This window comes from Onychomys torridus, chromosome 6 (genome assembly GCF_903995425.1).
Source record: "Onychomys torridus chromosome 6, mOncTor1.1, whole genome shotgun sequence".
In the NCBI taxonomy this organism is placed as follows: domain Eukaryota; kingdom Metazoa; phylum Chordata; class Mammalia; order Rodentia; family Cricetidae; genus Onychomys; species Onychomys torridus.
In genome coordinates this window covers 71255818-71261307 of record NC_050448.1, presented here as the reverse complement: position 1 = coordinate 71261307, position 5490 = coordinate 71255818, and the positions used below count along the sequence as shown (strand labels likewise).

General features: G+C 47.1%; 1 non-coding gene across 1 annotated transcript; it reads right to left on the bottom strand.

The window, feature by feature from the left end:
• Window positions 1-5418: 5418 nt before the first annotated feature.
• Trnah-gug lies at window positions 5419-5490 on the bottom strand. Its single transcript has one exon. It is a non-coding gene; the product is annotated as a tRNA-His (tRNA).

Genomic DNA, 5490 nt, shown 5'->3' with positions numbered 1-5490 from the left:
TCCACACTGAGTTAAAATGGAGCCAGTGCTGGGTCCAAAAGGGGCAGAAGAGGGAATCTTTTTGGACAGCAACTGTTTTCTTCCCACATGTTAAGAGTTCAGTTCCTCACCTGGATCTGGCCACACCCACGGTTGTTAAAGGATCCCTTGGATCTCTCTAACTAAAGCAGGAGATAAAACATTTGCCTTTGGAATTGTTAAACATGTACTTGTATTTTCTCCTCAGGTCTGCCAGCCGACAAATAAGGACACAGAGACTTGGTATTGATTAGGAAAGCCTGTCGTTAGCTTAGACTTGTCCCACTAACTCCTAAAATTAACCTGTTTCTTTTCATCTATATTCTGCCATGTGGCTTAGCTACCTCTGCTCTGTACCCTGTGTCTGACTTCTTCTGGTGAAATCCACATGCCTGGATTCCTCCTTCTCTTCCTTTCTCTCCCGGGAAATCCTGCCTAGCCTCTCCTGCCTAGCTGTTGACCATTCAGCTCTTTATTACACCAATCACAGCAATACATCCTTCACACAGTGTACAATCCCATAACAAAAACATGGACTTGTAAAACCTGTCACAGAGGGGTTGTAACCTTAGAGATGGTAAACACCACGAGGTTGTCAAACCTGTCACATTAATCAAATGACACCAAGTGTGTCCTAATCTTAAGATTGTAAACAGGCGGCTGTTCCAATCGGCTGACCGTTGGTTTAAACTCTTTTGTAAACAGGCAGTTCTGCTTTTATGGTTTTGTGGACATTTTGTCTGTCCTGATTGGTTGACCTATGGTTGAACCCAACATCTCTGTATTCCCTATCAATTGTCTATGTATCCCAACATTGCCGCCCATCTTCTCCTATTCCAGTGCAGAGTGAGTAGGCCCGGCATCGTGATAAAGAGTTTTACTTTGCAACTCTACTGCTTCTAGGAGTTCTTTAATCTAAAATTGGGGATACAAGAGTATATTGCAAAAATATATTTGCCTTGATGGGTGTGGTGGCACATGTTTTTAATTCCAGCACTCAGGAGACAGAGGCAGGTGGATCTCTGAGTTGAGGCCAGCCTGGTCTACAGGATGAATCCCAGACTAGCCGGGAGCACACAGAGAAACCCTGCCTTGGAAAACATAAAAAACAAACAAACAAATAAAATACCCAAATATTTAATACATATCAAAATCACCTGTGCTGTATTTACAAAAATGGGGAAAAGAATTGCATGTAAATGAAAACTATAAAATGCCCTTACATTGTCTGCTATTTCCAGTGACTTTCCTGTCTGTGTGCACCCATCAGTGTCCTCCAAAGTCAGGTGTCCAGATCCAGCCCTTAATTTCAGCTTGCTGATTCTAGCTTATGCTTCCTCTGCTCTGTATCTCTGTTTGCACCGCTTCCCTTCCTTACCGATGTGACAGAATGCCCAACAGAGCACCCTGAGAAAAGAGCACCCTTGTTTCTGTTCCCGCTTCAGAGGGTGCACAGCCCTGCGGTGAGGAAGGCAGGGCAGCTACAGCAGCTCTGCTCTTGCACCGGGCTTATTCGCATCCTGGGGTGGGGTGGGGGGACGGAGAGGGGACGGGATGGGCTGGACACCACAGACACCACGACGACGAAGATGACAACCTCTCTGGATAGCCCCTTAACGCGGAGCAAGTGCTCCATCCCACCAGCCTGGGGGGTATATATTTTGCATTCAAACCAGAACACTGCTCTTCCTCCAGAAGAGCCATTTCATAGTGCATCCAATTCCACCGCGGGAGTCCCGTAGTCTCAACAATTCCAACAGTGTTCAGCAGCTCAGTCGCTTTTGAGACTCAAGACAATTCTTCTCGTTACATACCTTCAATATACAATGGTAAACCCTAAACATCCCCATTCCAAAAGGGTGAAGTAAATGCAAGCGATGGTACAGAGAAACCACCGAACTCGACTGCTCTGTGGGCAGAAAAGAAGAAAGATTTACTGGGGATCAGCCTGCCAAAGCCTACAGCGGGTGGGGGGGGGGGAGGGGAGACAGGGGGAAGAGCAAATGAAAGAAAAGCAAGCAGATTTCACATGACAGCAGGATGGGAATCTGAGCCATACAGGCTACCAGATTGATCCGCAACTTGGTGCCTGTCCTTGCCTGAGGTAGGCCTACATCCCTGGCGTCTCCAACATCTTAGGTCTCCATTTCAACTTAGGATTCACCCGAACAGCCTCACATGTTGGGCTGTAAGTGCGTTCCTGCCTGGCCCACTAGGGTTCCGGCAAAGGCTCCTTTTCACACAGGGCAAAGAGAGTCTGAGAATCCCGTGGGTCTCCTCCTACAAGGGCACAGCCCCAGAGCCATCTCACCTTCATGATCTAATTATTGTGAACTAACTCCACCCCCTAATCCTCTTGCATCATCGGTTGGGGTTTCAACACACAGACTTGGAGTGGAGGCAGACACACGCAGTCTACCCAGAACAGAACATCCTAAACAGCGTGTGCGCCCCCACACTTTAGAGATGAAGAAACTTTCTAAAAATCAAAGGACTGCAAAACTTTCATTTTCTTCTTTATTAAAGGTCTAGAGTTTTTGGCCACAGGGGACAACCAGTCCATATTGGAGGGCAAGTAGCTCACAATGAATGGGAAAAGTAAGGTCTCAGAATATTTTGATCTGTATCATACAGCCAGACATGATGGTACAATTTTTTCATACAATATATTTTTATTATTTTTTTTCCTTCCACAACTCCTCCCAAATCCTCCCCACCCACCTAAGTTCATGTTCTTTCTCTCTCATGTTCTTCCAAACAAAATACCAAAATTCAAAACAAACAAACAAAACCACAATAAGGCAAGGGATGTCAGAACAAAACAAAACAAACAAATGAGGATTCATATTTTGCTGGACAGCTATTCCTGGGCATGGGGCCTGCCCTGGAGTGTGGCTGAGATGCCCAGGGATGCCCATTGGAGAAAACTGACAAACTGCTTGACTTTAACATACTGGACTGTGCCACCACTGCCAGCTTTAATCCCAGCACTCGGGAGGCAGTGCTAGGCGGATCTCTGTGAGTTCAAGGCCAACCTGGGCTACAGAGTGAGTTCTAGGACAGGTGCAAAGCTACACAGAGAAATCCTGTCTCGAAAAACAAACAAACAATAACAACAACAAAGATGTACTGGAAGCCACTTCAGACTAGGCAATGCATGAGTAGCAACAGGAGGCACAAATACATAAATGGACGAATAATAAGAGTTGAAACCAACCCACAGCTACTTGATCAATTGGTTTTCATCTCTAGTAGTTCAGTGAGGGAAAGAAACCAGCTTTAATAAACAATGTTGATTGGAACAACTTAACTCAATGTCCGTGTTGGAGAGCAAAATGTCATCAACTTTATTTCTGTTGAATGCTAACATAAATGTTAATTTGAGGCTGTGGGTCTAATGTGGTATAGTGCTTGCCTGGCATGTACGTGGTCATGGGTTTGATTCCCCAGCCACACTCAAAAGTTAATTTGATGTGTGTCATAGGTCAAACCTTAAAATCTAGTGGTAAAGTACTTCAAGGAGATGATGATATGCAAAGATATGCTAAACAGCACCTAGGAAAAATGTATACAAAAAAAATGGACTTGAATTTGGAAGTCTGCCTGAAATACCAGATCTGGGGGGGAGGGGTGCGCAGGAGCAGAAGGACCAGCAATTCTGCTCTTCCACAGGACCCAAGTTCAGGTCTTGGCACTCGCCTCAGATGGGTTACAATTGATGCCCTCTTATAGCCTTCACTGGTACAGACACATCTATGCCCCCATAACTCCCCATAGACATAACTTTTAAAATAATAAATATTTTTTAAAGGCACACAGAGAATGATTTCAATGAAATAAGTTAGCTGGAGGTGGTGGTTCATGGCTATAATCCTAGCGTCTGGGATGCTGAGGCTAGAGGATTGCTGTAAGATCGAGGCCACACTCACTGTGCCACACAGGAATTTCAAGGCTAGATGGGGCTACAGTGGGAGATCTGGTAAGTTTAGCACTTCAGTAAGGACTCTTTCCTGTAAGGAAGGAAGAAGTCTTCTGGGCCACAAGCCCTTTCTTCTACTTTAGAGTGGCTGGTGGGCCTGAAAGCCTTTCCAGAACCCTTCACACAATAGAAACAGAAGCACCTCACAGTTCATGTACTGTGGTCACACTCATCAGTGAGACCAAAGTAAGGATGGAGGAGTAGCTCCGTGTTGCAGCAGGTACTCAGCACGCTCTAGGCCGCAAGATGGAACGCCAGTGTGATGGAACAGACACATGTGGTGGTTTGAAGGAAAGTGGACCCCATAGACTCCTAGGGAGTGGCATTATTAGGAGGTGTGGCCTTGCTGGAGAAATTGTGTCACCTGGGGTGGGCTTTGAGGTCTCAGAAGCTCAAGCTAGGCCCAGTGGCTCACTCTCTCTTCCTGCTGCCTGAGGATCCAGATGTAGAAGTCTCAGCTTCTTCTCCAGCACCCTGTCTGCCTGCATGCCGCCATATCCCACCATGATGATAATGGACTAAACCTCTGAAGTGTGAGTTTAAATGTTTCAGAGTTTAAATGTTTTCCTTTGTAAGAGTTGACGTGGTCATGGCATCTCTTCACAGCAATAGAACACTGACGAAGACACACTCCAAACCAGAAAGGACACCAAAGAGGGAGTGATAATCACGTGAAAGTGGACAGACTCGCAAGGCAGGAGAGCTATGAGGCGTGGGGAAAGCCAGGAGGGGGCAGAGGAGATACCTTTGTTCATGTTACTATCAAGGAATAAAACGCTGCCTGGCCTGTGGGCTAATGTCTGTATCCTACCAAGGGTCCTAGGCAGGAGGATCAGGAATTCTAGCTTTAAGTCAGCCTTGGACGCTCACTTTTTAAGGTGGATGAAAGGACTCGCTCTGCACCATGAAAACTGTCCTCTGACCTTCGTAGGTGCACCATGGCTCCCTCTCCCTGTCCCCGCTTCCTCTCTACCCACTCCCCGACCTTGCTGGGATGAGGGGAATTCACAGTGACTTGGTCCAGATGTTGACTTTTAAAAACCATTATTGTAAGATGCTCCAGTACTTCTGTTAGTACACAAATACGAAGCAGGGGAACTCTGAGTGCTGACAACCGCTGTAGACTGTAGGGATGAGTCTGAGGACGTTCATTTCCATTTCGTGCAAAATGTTCTCGGCGAGGCTGGAAACACACAGCTGAGTGCACGCCGGCCCCAGAGTAAGGGTGCCCGCTGGCGTGCCATTGTAGGTGACCGAGGGGAGGAGAGGGTGGGGGGCGGGGAGTGTTGTCGCCCATCCCAGATCTTGGGGGAGAGCAGTGTTTGGTGTTTGTGCTCCCCAGAGCACCGGGGGCGGGGAGATCTGTGGCTAGAAATGAGCTCAGAACCGGAGCAAAAGATCGCCGGGCAGAAGGACGATAGTGCCGTGACTCGGATTCGAACCGAGGTTGCTGCGGCCACAACGCAGAGTACTAACCACTATACGATCACGGC